We start from the raw sequence: 15,431 nt of genomic DNA on the forward strand, positions 1-15,431 counted from the left end.
AATGGTGGTGCCATCACGGCGAGAACAACATCAATACACCGATTTTCTATTGTAATAGAGCATTTTACGATGAGCAACATCTGGAAAGAGTTTGAAAAGATGCGTTTACGATTGTACAATACATAGTATTTATGTATAATGTATTTAGGATATTGTTGTGAATTACCGGAATATATGTTAGACAGAGTTGCGAGCACGAGGTTCACCAGATGGCAATTCCTCCATAAAAAGTTACTGTTTGCTAATGATTTACAGTTTATACGAAAACGAGGTTGGCGAAGCCGTCTCTGTTGTTAATATCCCATTTATTTTGCCCAGAATTGAACGATATGTAAGTGGACGGCATGTGGTTCCAGCAGGACAATACTACGTGCCACACAGCGACTTCATGATATGAGGGTATTGTAATCTATCGAGGATGTGCCTTAAATTGCACACCATAATCGTGCGTGACCAAATTCTGCCAGATATATGCGTCTGATTTATAGAAAATTCGACCTCCCGGATCCGTGACATTGGACATTTCAAAATAAATAATAATTTCATTAATATCTATCACGCATTCCGGCTGATTCCAATGAATTCAAAAATTCAGTAGGATAATTGACGGCTTGTTCTTCGTTAATTTCATTTGCATTTCATTGCTTCGCCAGGCAATTTCAATTCTATTTGCTCATTGAGCTTGTTGACATCTTCACTTTTTGGTTCCAAAATTATACGTTCCCACAACCAATCCGAATTTTTGTTGTTGGCTGTAGGATAGCTTAGGTTCCATGGGTAGCCACTCTTCGAACAGCTCACTTGGGTCCATTCAAAACTGATCCCATTGTGATATCCAAGGGGTAAACAGCTGGGTATTAATTATACATCTATTGTTTCCAGGCTAAACTAACCAGATTCTCTGATGAAAGAGTAGATTCTTCTAAGACTCAACCTTGATAGCTCATCTAAGCATGATAGGAATGGTAGTCCGAGAATACGTTCCCTCAGGTTTATCAGAGCCGGGCATTGGCAGAATAGGTGGGACATCGTCTCCTCCTCTTCTTCATTTTGACAGCTCCTGCAGTAGTCATTGTACCGTAGGCCCAATCTCCTAGCATGTGTCCCAATTATACAGTGTCCTGTAATGAAGGAAACAATTAGCCTTATTTGCTCACGACGAAATTCCATAAGTATATTTGTCTTACTGGCACCATATACGGGCAAAGTAGACCTCGTTATAACACAGGAAGAATCATTGGTCTACCTGCTTTGTGCAGATTCATATAGTATCCGCTGAACAGCCATCTTGCATTTAACAAGGGAAATACCAGAAAAGGGGTCGATCTCGTCATCATCCATCATCGCACCCCTTTAGGCCAGTTCGTCTACTATACAATTACCCTGATTTCCATTGTGACCAAGGACCCATAGAAACGTTATCCTAGAATGTCTCGCTATCTCATTAAGGGATACCCGGCATTCCTCGGTTAACCTAGATGTCGTGAAGACAACCGTTATTCCATTAATAGCAGCCTTGCTATCAGTAAATATGCATATATCACCAGATATTCGATAAAAACTCAGCTTGAAGAGTCGTACAGAAGTTAGGTAGCCTGAAGTAGGACTTGGGAATACCTTGGGTTGTAAGACGACTGCAACCTCTTTATAACACTGACATCTGCTCTCTAGATTGCTCTTTAACTGTCTAGAGCTTTAACTGAATATTCGAATTTGAATATACGGTCGCAGCAACAGCGTTGCCAACTTACGATCAATGGCCAACTGAAACCTTTTATTCAATGTTAATAATGCCCACAGATATGTTACAGTTTGCTATTACAGCACTGTTATTTGAAAGCATTCTGCTACTTTTAAATCAGCCGTCAAAATCGTTACATTTGAATTCAAGTACAATTTCGTAATAATATATTCTGGATCCTTACAGATAGCGGAGTCGATTAAGCCATGTCCGTCTGTCTGTTGAAATCAACATTCCGAAGCCTCCAAATAACTTATATACACGATTCATACATCAATATCTCCAGAATTCCAGCTCGGTTGCTATTTAAAATCGAGAAAATCGGTGCACAAATGGCTGAGATATAAGGAAAAAGCCAGGACAACCTCGATTTTAACATTTTTTGACCTACAGTGGTGGCCACCAATTTAAGACAAATACTTGAATTATTTTCATCAACTGAATTTTAAGTGCGATAGAGCCAAAATAAAAGGACCTCTAAGGGTATGAAATTTATTATTAATGTTTCTAGTTTCTGAAAAATGTTTGGAAAAATCGGTAAAACATATATGAACAAAGATATGTGGAAATACGTTGACCCACCTCAGCAAACAACCGCTGTTAATAACATGATATGACCGAAACTAAGGGAACTAAAAATACGAAATTTGGTCCAAATTTTTTTTAATAATAAAAATATAATGATATAAATGTGAGAAAATATGTTTATTTAAAAAAAAAAAATTTTTGGTCAAGTTGTAGAAAAATTGTATGTGTTCGTGGTGAATATGTATGAATTGACACAGTCGAATAAAACACAATTGCGTGTTAAAACAGTCCTCATGCATACATATTTGTGGAAATATTTGAAAAAATAATTGACAATCACGTGGAATTTAGCAAACAATTTTTGTCTTAAATTCCTGGCCACCACTGTATATCTGGACTACTAAGTCATTAATATAGACAATATGGATATCTAATGACAGATATTTGTTGATAGTAAGTTGGACCTACAATGGGTCAAAATCGGAAAAAATATTTTTTAACCCGAATTTTTTTCACCAAAAGTGAAAAAAAATTGAAAACCAAAAAAAAAATTTTAAAACGCAATAGGAAAAATTTTTTTTCCAAAAAATGAAAAAAAATATTATTTTGTTTACCTAAAAATATTTAAAATTTTTATTTTGAAGTATAATTTGGTGAAGGGTGTACAAGATTCGGGTGTACAAGCTCTCTTATTTGTTTATATTTAATTTGTTGTATCCACCAAATAATCATATATATCGTCTGGTCTATTTAAAACTAACAACTTCTAAACATGCAAAATTGCTTACTTTAGCCAATTCATTAATTCAATTTCAAAGAGACCGTTTGTAATATAGGGTTAAATAGCAGAGATGTCTGTCATTCTAAAACCATTATTATTTTACTTGTTAGTTCTTTAGAAAAAAAGAGTAGACATGTTTGTGACCTCCTAACACTGAAAGATAATTTCATTTAGTCTAATGCCGCCATAATAAACCATCAATGAGCCAGACAACAGGCTATTTTAGAATGAAGGGCACAGACTTTTTAACATCTTATTTGTAGATTTAAACGATGCATCCCTATTTCCAATTTTATGCACTTAAATGTGAGAAATTCTCTTATCTCGATTGCTTCGTTACTGTTGTAGTTATTTTCACTTTAAAACAATGAAATCATTGTTTAACAAAACAAAGTGAAATTGATATTTTTACCAAAGAAACAAATATTAAATAATGCATTATTTATTTTTAAACGAATAATGGAAACAACGAAAAAACCCATGTAACTTATATCTTAACAAATAATAACTATTATGTATGTATGTACTTTAAGTATGGACAGATTAATAATAAGTTTGTTTTTAGTTTTATTGTTTATGAGTTCGTTCAACTATTTAATTGTAATTTTATTACTTTTTTTTGATTGATGATGTGGTAACTGCTCTTGAATTCCTTTATTTTGTAATTCCATTTTCATTTTTAATCATGCCCTTTAAAAGGTCATAAATGTTTTTCGTTTTTAAACAATGATCCCCTAAATTTTGGGGGTCATTTTTTATTTTTATTTTATTACACCTTCAATTGTTATTATCGTAAATACGGTTAGCAATACACACTCAAATAATCAAGTAGTAATAAATATAAACGTAATGTTTTTTTATTTTTTTTTTTAATTTAATGGAATATTTTTACTACAACTTTGACCTTTGGTGTTTTTAGAAAAGTTCAAAAATTTTAAATATATTGGGCTGTAGAAAATATCAAGAGTATATTAAAAAATTAATAAATATGCAAATATATTACTGATATTGGATGTTATAACAAATCAGCAAAATTTTAATGGAGATTTTAGGGCGATATTTTTGCCAGAATTGTAAGCGTTTCTGTGATCAAATATGGCTTTATTGAGAAATTATTTTGATGATACTATAATTTGACGTTCCGGAACTGTCAACTAGAAGTCTATATTTATACCCTACACCACCATAGTGGATAGGGTATAACGCGTTTGTGCAGATGTTTGTAATGCCCAAAAATAGTCTAACACCCTTAAAGTATACCGATCGACTTAGGATCACTTTCTGAGTCGATTAAACGATGTCCGTCCGTCCGTCTGGCTGGCTGTCCATGTAAACCTTGTGCGCAGAGTACAGGTCGCAATTTTGAAGCCTATTTAAACTGGCAGAAATCCATTATTTCACCTAGCCCCCATACAAATGTCCTCCCGAAATTGGACGGCTATAAATGTTTAATTTATATAGGTATCAACACATATTTGTCTCCAAATAAGATTTATATATACGAAATTCATGTCACCAAATTTTATTATGATCGGTCCATAATTAGTCGTAGCTCCCATATGAGACCCGCATCCGAAAATCACTTTAACGCGCATAAATCACCTAAAAATATACATAAAATTCAACATAAATAACTTCAATAAAAATATTTCGATTAAATCAGGCGACTAAAAGTTAATAAAACTTTGAATTAAAAAAAAAAAAATTACACAAAATTTCACGTGCTAAGATTATGACAACACTAGAGATGCCAAACGAGGAATTCCGAAGCCCGGGATTTTTTAATTTTAAATCCCGGGACTTTGGGATTTTCCAATTCTCGTTTTTTATAAATAAATAGGGGAAATCGTAATTTTTGTGTGCATTTTTCATGCATTTTGACATTCTACATGCCCGAATATCGCAAAGTGATGTACAGCAAAGTTGTTAAGCTCAACTCCTGCTACAATATAGTTAATAAAGGAAAACGGTATTTTTGGTTTTCCTTGAGTGGGGCTCTGGAAAATAAATTTTTCACCTTTTTTTTAAGATATCTAACAAAACTCAATTTAAATCCTCTTCAAACGAAATTGAATTTATCTCAGATGAGGAGTTCGAACAAAATGAAAATATTTCGATTGCTCAAAAGCTAAAAGATATTATTAACAAATGTAAAAAACTCAAATAACAATAACGAAACCAAGTAGATTTGCAACTTGCAAAAGAAAAGGATAATTTTATTTCTGAAGAAACAAGAGGAAAATACTTGCAGATGTGTTATAAGTATTTGCAAACGGTTTTGCCAATGTCAAAGATTTAATGTGAAAGATGTTTTTCGGCAGCAGCAGACGTCGGAAACAAAATTCGTTCCAGAATGTCAGATGAAACCATAGATGCAATAGTATGCTTTTTAGTGTCTAATAAAAATTAATTGCTAAAGAAAAAGTTACTTTCTTATAATTTTCGGGATTTTAGATTTCCCGAAAATCCCGAAACCTCGGGTGGGAATTTCCAGTCCCGACATCACTCACAAAACAGCTGACAGATCAGAATCAAAAAGTCAGAATGCATTTCGAATTTCGAGGGAAATTTTAACAAATCTGTAACTAAAGGCACAGTTTTAAAAAAAATTATAATTACTTTTTGAGATAATTGGTGTTTTGCAATGCATGCCTTGAGGCACTCTTGCGGTTTAGAGGGTTAATAACGTAAATCATAGACATAAACCACGTAACCCAGACGAAAAAAATATATTGTCTTACTGAATCGTAACTATCTGAGGAAGACAAGATGCCACAATTGTCTAACAGAATTGGGTTACTAGAATAGTTGTTCTCCTTAGTAATTGCTTTTTCAAGATGGAACCAAAAAAGGAATGAAAAACAAACATTCTAACACCAATTTGAATGCAAAAAAGCAAAATGATTTTGAGTGTTTCTCACGCTGCATAATGGGGGAATTAAAAAAAGTCGAAATAAATCTGTAACTTCTAAACGGAATGTCCGATTATAATAACTTTACCCACGGCTATAGAGGACATGTAGTTGAGTTTAAGTTTTAAATTTGGACTTTAAACATAATGGGAAGCGTAGTACAAGGCCCAAAGTGGTTTACCTCGGATTTATGAAAAATCATGCCAAATTTTTTATCCCGATTCCTATCTATTCATTCTTATTTTATTATTATTAATTTTAAATTTTAAATTGACGACAGCCAAAGTGAAATGGCTTAGTGAAGGATTATGGCAGTATAAAGTAGAGTTTCCAAAAAACCGAAGAATTTCAAAACAATTGAAAACCGATCGGTTTCGGTTTTGTGATAATTTGTTAAATATTAATGTTATAGAAACAAAATCAGTTCATAATATTCTATACAAATTTAAAATTCAAGAGGATAAAGGAAAATTGATACTCTTTCTGTAATGGTTCTTTGAAATATGATGAAATAATCGATAATTGGGGGCTCAATAGTATTATTCCAAAAAAGGTGAACTAAACCAAACTAGGAGTACTTTTTAGTTGTTAAAATGATACTTTTTGAATGTTCTATAATATTGAACTTAGAATCAGGAAATTACTTTGATTTCAAACTTGACAAGGGTTCAAGAAAAATTGTGGGGCATACATGATTATGAATGAGTTAAAATTCATCAAATGAGACTTAAGTTGTACCTTTCTTTAGCATTATCTATAATAGTGGACCCAGAATCATGGTACTTGTTTATTCTAATAATACGTTTCAAATGAGATGGAATCCACTTTACAATTAATCAATTAACATGGCACTAGAAACATGTTATCCTGAATTAGTATTAATTCACAGAGGGAGACTTAACAGTACTACTTCTTTCTTCCTCCATACTTATATCGGATATTTGAAAATAACTATGTCCTTAAATAAATAAACAGTCATTTGAATTTTAATTGTCAGGAAATACTCGTATGATCAATATTTTTAAATGAGTTTGTGTCGTTCTTTATTAACAGGTTTCCTTGAAACCGTTAATAAAACACCAAAGCCAAATATCCACGACGCTAAGGTATTGCTCTGTATTTGGTAGGACCAAAAAAGTCCTGTATATTATGAGCTGCAGAAATCTGACCAGACCATTACAGGGAACCTGTACCGAACCCAACTAATTAGTTTGAAGTGAGTATTGACCGAAAAACATCTAGAATATGTGGCCAGACTTAAAACCGTAATATTTTGTAATCTTAAAAATATCTCCTACATTTTAATTACGTATTATAGATTAGAATTCTTTGAATTTGTCCTTTATGAGAATTTTATTAAAACTCTTAAACAACCCTTATAAGCCATTTATAATTGATTGTATAAAAAATCCAATTAGGATTAATTTGAATAATAAACTGTTATGGTTTTGTACCCAAATTTACTAAATAACTTCTATAAATAGAATTCTATTTTAATTCTATTTAATTTTTATTCTCAGTATGTTAGAAATGAAATCTGTCATAGATTTCTAACTGCATAAGTGATAAATCTTTAAATTTATTTGATTGGACTGGTTATTGGAAACAACTTTTAAGATTAATTGTTAAAAATGAAAACATGTATAAATGAAAATACATCTTTACAATAAGAATTAAAAATGTAGAGCATTGTGTCAATAAAATTTAAAGACCGAAATCAATCATTTCAGCATAATTTCCTACTTTAGACTCTGGCAAATGCATTGGCATTGTACTCTATAATTTTTAAGTTGTTATAATAAGTAGAGATTCATCATATTTGTAACATATTATTTATGTTACAAACATGTGATTCATAATTTTACTTTAAAGTGATGGATTCACTTCCGAAATCCCAGTTAGTGATCGCGCAATTTAATATATACATTCGTAGTACTTTGATCCATTTAACACATAATGCATATCACTCAATACGACAGCGGTAGTGCATCAAACTTTTCCAATTTAAATATAATTTTGTAGTTATTTCTTCATAAATCCAACTACACAACAGTATATGAGTATATTTGTACAATAGTTTTAAAACTTGTTTTCTGTACTTGACATTTGAGACACAATTTCAAGTTGAATGAACGAGTATGAAAAAAAATTGCAACAAAATTTCAATGATCGAACAGATCGAACCAGTTGCGATGAAAAATGATTTAAATAAAGAAAAATTCTTGGCGCACACGCTCCTATACAAACACAAGTACAATAGAGCAGAAACTGGAAATTGTGATTATGATTTTTATGCGTGTTATTTTGTTTTTTTTTTAACAAAAAGAAAAATAAATTCTAAAAATATTTTTATTACTATGGATAGGATAGATATGATCGGTATAGAAATAGAAAACAAAAATATTTTATAGACTATGGTTGGAAATTTATATCCCTACAGTTCAAAGTGGGGCAGAATCAAAAGGTTTTTAAATAATAATTGATTATCCGATTGATATGCAAATTCAGATATAAGTAGCAGAGTATTAAAGTATATTCCCTATGCTTCAGACTGTATAGAGCACAGTCTGAAGCATAGGGAATATACTTTAGCTGCGTTTCTTGATATAGAAGGCGCCTTTAATGACATTAGGACAGAGGCAGTTAGGGACTCGTTAGTAGAACTTAGGGTTAACGACTTCCTAGTGAGTAGGATAATGCTGGAAAGCAGGATTATCAACTCAACCCTACGGGACGATGTGATCAGAAGAAGGGTTACCATAGGAATACCACAAGGTGGAGTTCTTTCTCCTCTTCTGCTGTTACTGGCGGTTAATTCTATTCTTAGGACCTTCGAATCTAAGGGTAGGAAGATAGTCGCCTATGCGAATGACGTGGTGATCCTGATCAAGGGAAAATTTCTCTCAACTATCAGTGACATCATGCAGGAATCGCTTGCCGATCTCTCGTCCTGGGCGAAAACTAACCCATCAAATACAGAATTGGTGTTATTTACTAGGAAGTACATGGTAGAATGCTTCAATTTGAAGAAATTAGACGGTGTTGAGCTGAGTTTATCAGGGGGAGCCAAGTATTTATGAACCTTCCTTGACAATAAACTGTCATGGAAAATAAATACTCAGGAAAGATTAAAAAAGGGCCTCAATGCCCAGGAACTCAATTGGCAAGAACTGGGGCTTGCGACCTAGTATGGTTAGTTGGATCTACACTTCTGTTGTTAGACCTATTATTACTTATGGTTGCACAGTGTGGTGGGAGGCAATGAGGAAACGTAGCTACAGGGCTATACTCAATAAAGCTCAAAGGTGTGCGTGTCTGGGCATCACAGGTGCCTTAGGTAGCACCCCGCAGGCGGCCTTGGATATAATCCTAAACCTACTACCCATTGAGAACTATGTTGAGAGTGTGGCAGCAAGGAACTTACTCAGACTATCAGAGTCTTCTTTGGTAAAACCCTTGCAGATAGGTCACACTATGATACTGTATGAGGCAGGTCTTATTGGTCAGGACATTATTCCATCTGAAATCTCTGACTATAAGGTCGCGACCTTCAGCTTCGGTGTATCATCCCCAGTAGAGTTCCCTACTAGAGATAAGTGGGTTGGATCCGACCAACTGTTTGATGGGTGCGCAGTTTTCACTGACGGTTCCAAGATGGACAGAGGCCGGGGTTTATATCTATGGTCGACTATGATATCAAGCGCTCATATAGACTCTCTAACGAGTCTATATGAGCGTTTATTTTGAAAACATTAATAAAAAAAATTACGACATACAACGATACAACGCTACGACACCAATTGTGAATTTGGCAATAGTTTTGTTTGATGAATCTTATGGTCATATAATAAAATATATGTAGAAGAGTTACTGAGAGACAAAAAACCTAAGTCGGTTGTGTTCTGATGGTGTTCCGAACCGGAACAGGCGACATACAATTGACAATGCGAAAAGCATAGTTTTTCAAGGTTAATGCCGCAAACACGCAATAACTGCCCTTGAGATTTGTTAATTGTCATTGCGAATGCAAGCCGTACCGCGAGCGTTTAAAACCGAATAGCACGCTCGCTCAAGTAATCATGATTTTTGTAATTTTTTAAAGTTTTTGTAAACACCTTTCGGATGAGTTCGGATTTTGATTCGGTGAACTGGCAGAAAGCGACGGGAAATTGAACGCAGCCTGTTGAAATGTCAACCGGGATTTTGCCGTTGCCAATGTCCAGCAGTTGGTTGCAAAATACGTCTCCAAATTGATCGTTCTGCTGCTCGACACGCATGTTCACAGTCAATTTAAGTTTCTTGACGTGTTTTTTTACGAAACGACGACTTCAAACATGCATTAAGTTCATCGGCTGTTTGCCGAAAATCAGCTGCCAACAGAATCATCGCACCACCAAACCGGCTTGGATTGTTTCGTAAATTTTGCAACGTTTTGTTTAATGCCTCAAAGACTTTTTATTCGCCATTATCCCAAACGATCAGTTTGCTTTGCAGCAAAACTTTGGACATCACACTGTTCTTGGAAATGTTGCATGTTGGTTTTTCATTGATTTACAACTTGAGTGCTTAATGAGCAGCCTTCCAGCAACGTAGCTGCAATTCCTCATGAAACAAGTGCAAGAGCAATATCATTATGCAAGCCTATTGTTCCACCGGTAGTGTCAAAATAAATTCCTCCAGTTCCATCTTTCACAACATTCATATGAGTGTCGTACGCATATTTTTGTTGTCGATTCAACGTTTGTTCCATCACTCATGGCATCTTTGTATTTGCTCCACAAATCAGTCGGTTTGGATAGGAAGCATATTGAGATAATTATCGAAAACAATGTTATATTTGATGATCATTTTACGAAAGCACCTCAGAGGGTGTACTCCCAATGAGTGTCATTCTCTAACAATAGCAAGCGTTGACACGGTTCTCTATACATGTCAAACAATTCTAAATGGTTCGCAAATCTGGGAAATAAAAAGCAAATAGAAACACTCATCGTTTCTTGGATGGACTGTGTAAAGCATTCTAATGCGTCGATGGAAAATAAATGGGGGAAACCTGGAACTGGATTTCCTTGTTTCCATATTTGAAATTTCTTTGACGATTGATTCCTTGGCATTTCGGAGTATAGCAGCGTTCGGGCAAATTAATCATTCCGTCACAATTCAAAAAATCTGGTCATTGTTGTAGATGTCGGTCAATCAACTCCTTGTAATACATTCTCCTCAGTAAAGTACACTCTTCGACCATTTTCCAGATGTACGGCTAAATAAACTACATTTATATATTTTCATGAATGGCAAATAAAAATGCGCGAATTGATTCGTTACTGCTAACATAGCCATATCACTGCCTTTGGTAATATATGTATTTGCAGATATATTTGGTAAGTCGTGGAAATAAATTAGCCAAATCCGTGCAGCAGTTTTCCGATATTAGATAAATCGAAAAAAGTGGGCGTGGTAAATCTTTCATTCCGTAAAATCATAAAGTAAATTGTCCAAATCGGTCCAGCCGTTCTCAACGATAGAGGCCTAGAGACTTTGAAAGACGATTTTGCATGTCCGAAATAATGCTTGAACTCTATTAAAGAAAATCATTTTTGCACGAAAGCATTACTTGCCATGAAACTTGCAATTACTTGCCTGAAGCATAAGAAATCGGTATGAAGCCCGGCCAAGCAGCCGAATCGATACTAAAGCCAAATATCTATGGCACTAAAGTAATTCTCTATATTTGGTGGGAACAAGAGGGTCCTATCTAATGCGAGCTGCTGAGATTTTTCAAGAACACTGAAAAATCCATAATTACAAAAAGAACATTCTGAAATACAAATGGAAGTTTCAGAAATACAATGAGAAATTTCTGAAATACACATGGAAACTTCTGAAATATAATTAGAAGTTTCCGAAATTCAATTGGAAATTTTTGAAATAGAATTGGTAGACACTTTGAAAATAGAATGTAAAATTTCAAACATAAAATTTTGATAAACAAATGGAAATTTTTGCAAAAGTTTAAGAAACTTATTTTAGAAGTGGAAATTTATTTATAAGAATGTATGTATTTATTTTGAATGCAAAGCATATATTGGCAATAGTTAATTCAACTTTAAACCAACCTTCTCAAAAGGCATATGAAACACAACATTCTTCCTCCTTTCCAGTAGCATCCTTAGAATACAACAAGCCATCCTTAGAATACAACAAACCAGAAATGCGTAAGTTGTTATGTAAGTTAGTTGGATGATATTTTTGAAGGCAAAAAAATAATGAAAAAGAGAACTAAATATAACTGTTTTTCACTGTCATCTTAAAGATTTGCAAATATGACATGCATTTTGTGCGTACAGGCAAAAACTGCTGCATCTGATTTGGTCAACACCAAATCTTCCAAATCCATATAAAAGAACAACAGCAACTTGCAGAAGTGTCAGTTTCTATTGAACTTTTGAATCGTTGTCGTGTGTTGTATCGGAAGAAATGAAGTACATTTGTTGCCTTTGGTTGTGCATTGTGTGGCTAGTGTGTCATGCTCAATATGGTGTTTTTGGTCTACATGTCCAGCAGGCACCGGAAATTATACAAAGAATAACCCGGCAAGCTACACGCTACGGTGGTGGTGGTGGTAGTGTTAGTGGACCAAATTATCGCCCTGTTTCGGGTCCGAGTTCAAATTTTAATGTACGCAGTGCTGCTTCTGATCTGACGACTAGTTTGACATCGTCACAATTGAATTCAGTGTCCGCTAATTCTGGCCAAAGACCTGTGGGTGTGGGAGCGTACAGTTTTGGCGGTATGGCTAGTGGTCGTCCTACGAATGGCAATAGTTTTGCGGTCAGTAATTCTGTAAAAAGTACCGGTCTACGTGGCTCACAACAGCCCAACTTAGGACAAACAATTGTTGGCAGTGGCAGTGTTGCTGGCGGCGGTGTTAGTGGTGGTAGACCACAGCAATTGCAACAAGCTTTATTGCAAGCTGCTCAATATCAATTGCAGCAGCAACAGCAGCATCAACAACAGCAACATCAACAACAACAGCAGCAATTACGTCGACAAATACCCCAACAACAGTTGTATCGTCAACGTCCTGCCAACACTTATCAGCAGTATAATTAAATAAGTTATAAACAAAACATATAAATATAAATTTATTTATTTGATCCATATTACAATACAAATACTCTTACTAACAGGTATTTAGTTTGGCAGCATATGTATAAATAACAGAAATTGTTTCAATAAAAATAAAATTTTATTAACAAAAACATTTTTTATAAGACTCAAACAAATATACAATTCTATGCATTTAATCTGTTCAGTGACAAAAAACTATTACGAATTATGAAACATTTGGACAGAAAAATAAATTTGCATTGATAAACTGGAAAATGTTTAAACAATTTGCAATTTATCGTAATAGTTTTTTGTTGCTGAACCAATTGTCTTTTGTATGAACATTTAGTTTTTGGGAATTTGAAGGAGTGTGTGGTTATTGTAATAAAATAGTCCAACTATGAAAATTTGTATCAAATCGGCTAATGTGAACTCGTGCTGCATCGATCCTTTTCATTTAGCTTTAATATGGTTTAAAATGTGGTTCATTATTCGATATATACTTTAGAGTTGTCTATCACAAATCAACTGAGAACAATTGAGGACAATTTTATCACCCTAGATTCTTCTCTCTAGGCCCCCTATAATATCCAGTGACAATACAATGAAAACTTTACTTCAAAACTAAATTCCGTAATTTGAGCTTTTAAAAACCTTTAACCAAATATATATGGGGGATTTCACGTCAAGTGAACCAACTTTTAAAATCGATGTCTTCCGATCTGGATGAAATTTGAAACGAGGCACTATAGTTCAAAGTAACACTTTTTCCGTGCGAAATTCAAATTTCGAAGTTGTCATTATTCATTAGTTTTTGTTGTCAACCTGTTACTAAAACTCCAATGCAATGAAATTCGCAATTGGTTTTTGTAAAATACAAAATACGGCTTGACAGCACGTCTTCAAAGTCAAAGTTTCGATACATTTTTTAAAAATTTGTGAATAGTATCAATATTATATTGTAACATTTAACCGTTAATTGTGGAAAGTGTGTGAATAAAATAATGTTTAAATAATGTTTAAAATGGAAAACAACGAGACGTGTAAGTACTTAATTTTTCTTTCCTAAATATTTGGAAACTATTTCCCTTTATATTAAAAATAACAATTTCTATACATAACCTTAAAGTAATTTATTTTGATTACAAAACATTAACTTTATAGAAGGTTTTAAAAAAATGATAAAGTTTGTTAAACTTGAAATAAAAAAAAATAAATATTTTTAAATGTTGTGAATTCTTTTCACTTTATTTTATATTGCGCATTTTTGCGCTTTCTGAGTAATTTAATTTTTTCTAGGTTACTGTGCTGTAAAAAAAATAAACTTTTTGAAATTTGGCTAAAAGAACGCCTAAAAGACATAAAGTATGATTCTATTATTAAATATATTGTGAAGAAAATTAGTGCTCCTGTTATTCCTAAGGGTTGTAAGAAATTATTGGATGAAAAAGTCCGCCTTTTTGTCTACAATTACTTAAAAGTAAAATGTCAAAAATGCGGAAGAAAGGAAGATAATTTTCGAAATGAAAACACTATATGGCTTAATGGTGATATATGCTTTTAGATTTGTATCTTTGGTTACAAATGACATCCACAGTACACAAGGTATTAATACATTCTAAGCAGATGATAGAAATCACAGACGAAGAAATAGGATCGTTTTAAAAATTGAACATACCCGAGGTGTCCTACTATGGGGACCGCTGGCCGCACCCCTGGTAAGCCCATTCGGTCAAAATTTAAACTCGACAACACTTCTTCTTTGCGCATGTAAAATTTCTTTAAAATCGGACAAAGGATTTAGAAATTACAGATTTGTTTCCCTCTTTTTTTTTCTATATCAGTGTGCGAAGTTTTATCTGATACTTCAATTAATATTTCGAATTAAATGTGTTTACAAAACGAATTACTGATTCAACTAATTTGACTGAAAACTAATATGAAATCATTTTTTTCTAATCAAAAGCAATGAATTTACTTTATTTTACTTCTGATGGGTTAATGGTCGTCAGAGGGTTAATTTTTTCTTAAATTTGATGAAAATATAAGTATTTCTACCTATGGTCCAATTTTGGTATCAAACAGTAGAATACTTTAATAGTTATTAATTTCGAACGGAAAAGTGATACTTTGAACTGTAGTGCGAGGTTAGACCATTTAAAAAAAAAAGTCAAAAAAGTTTTTGATTTCGGAAAAAAATATATTTTTTTATTTTTTTCAAAAGATTGGAGAAATAGCTATCTAAACTATTTGGGACACTTTTTGCTAAGAACAATAAGTAATAAGTTACATGGATGAGAAAAATCACAAGTTTGGCCAAAATGTCTAACCTCGGTGCAAATTTCATCCCGATTGGAAG

Source organism: Calliphora vicina, chromosome 5, assembly GCF_958450345.1.
Source record: "Calliphora vicina chromosome 5, idCalVici1.1, whole genome shotgun sequence".
NCBI classification, from domain to species: Eukaryota; Metazoa; Arthropoda; class Insecta; order Diptera; family Calliphoridae; genus Calliphora; species Calliphora vicina.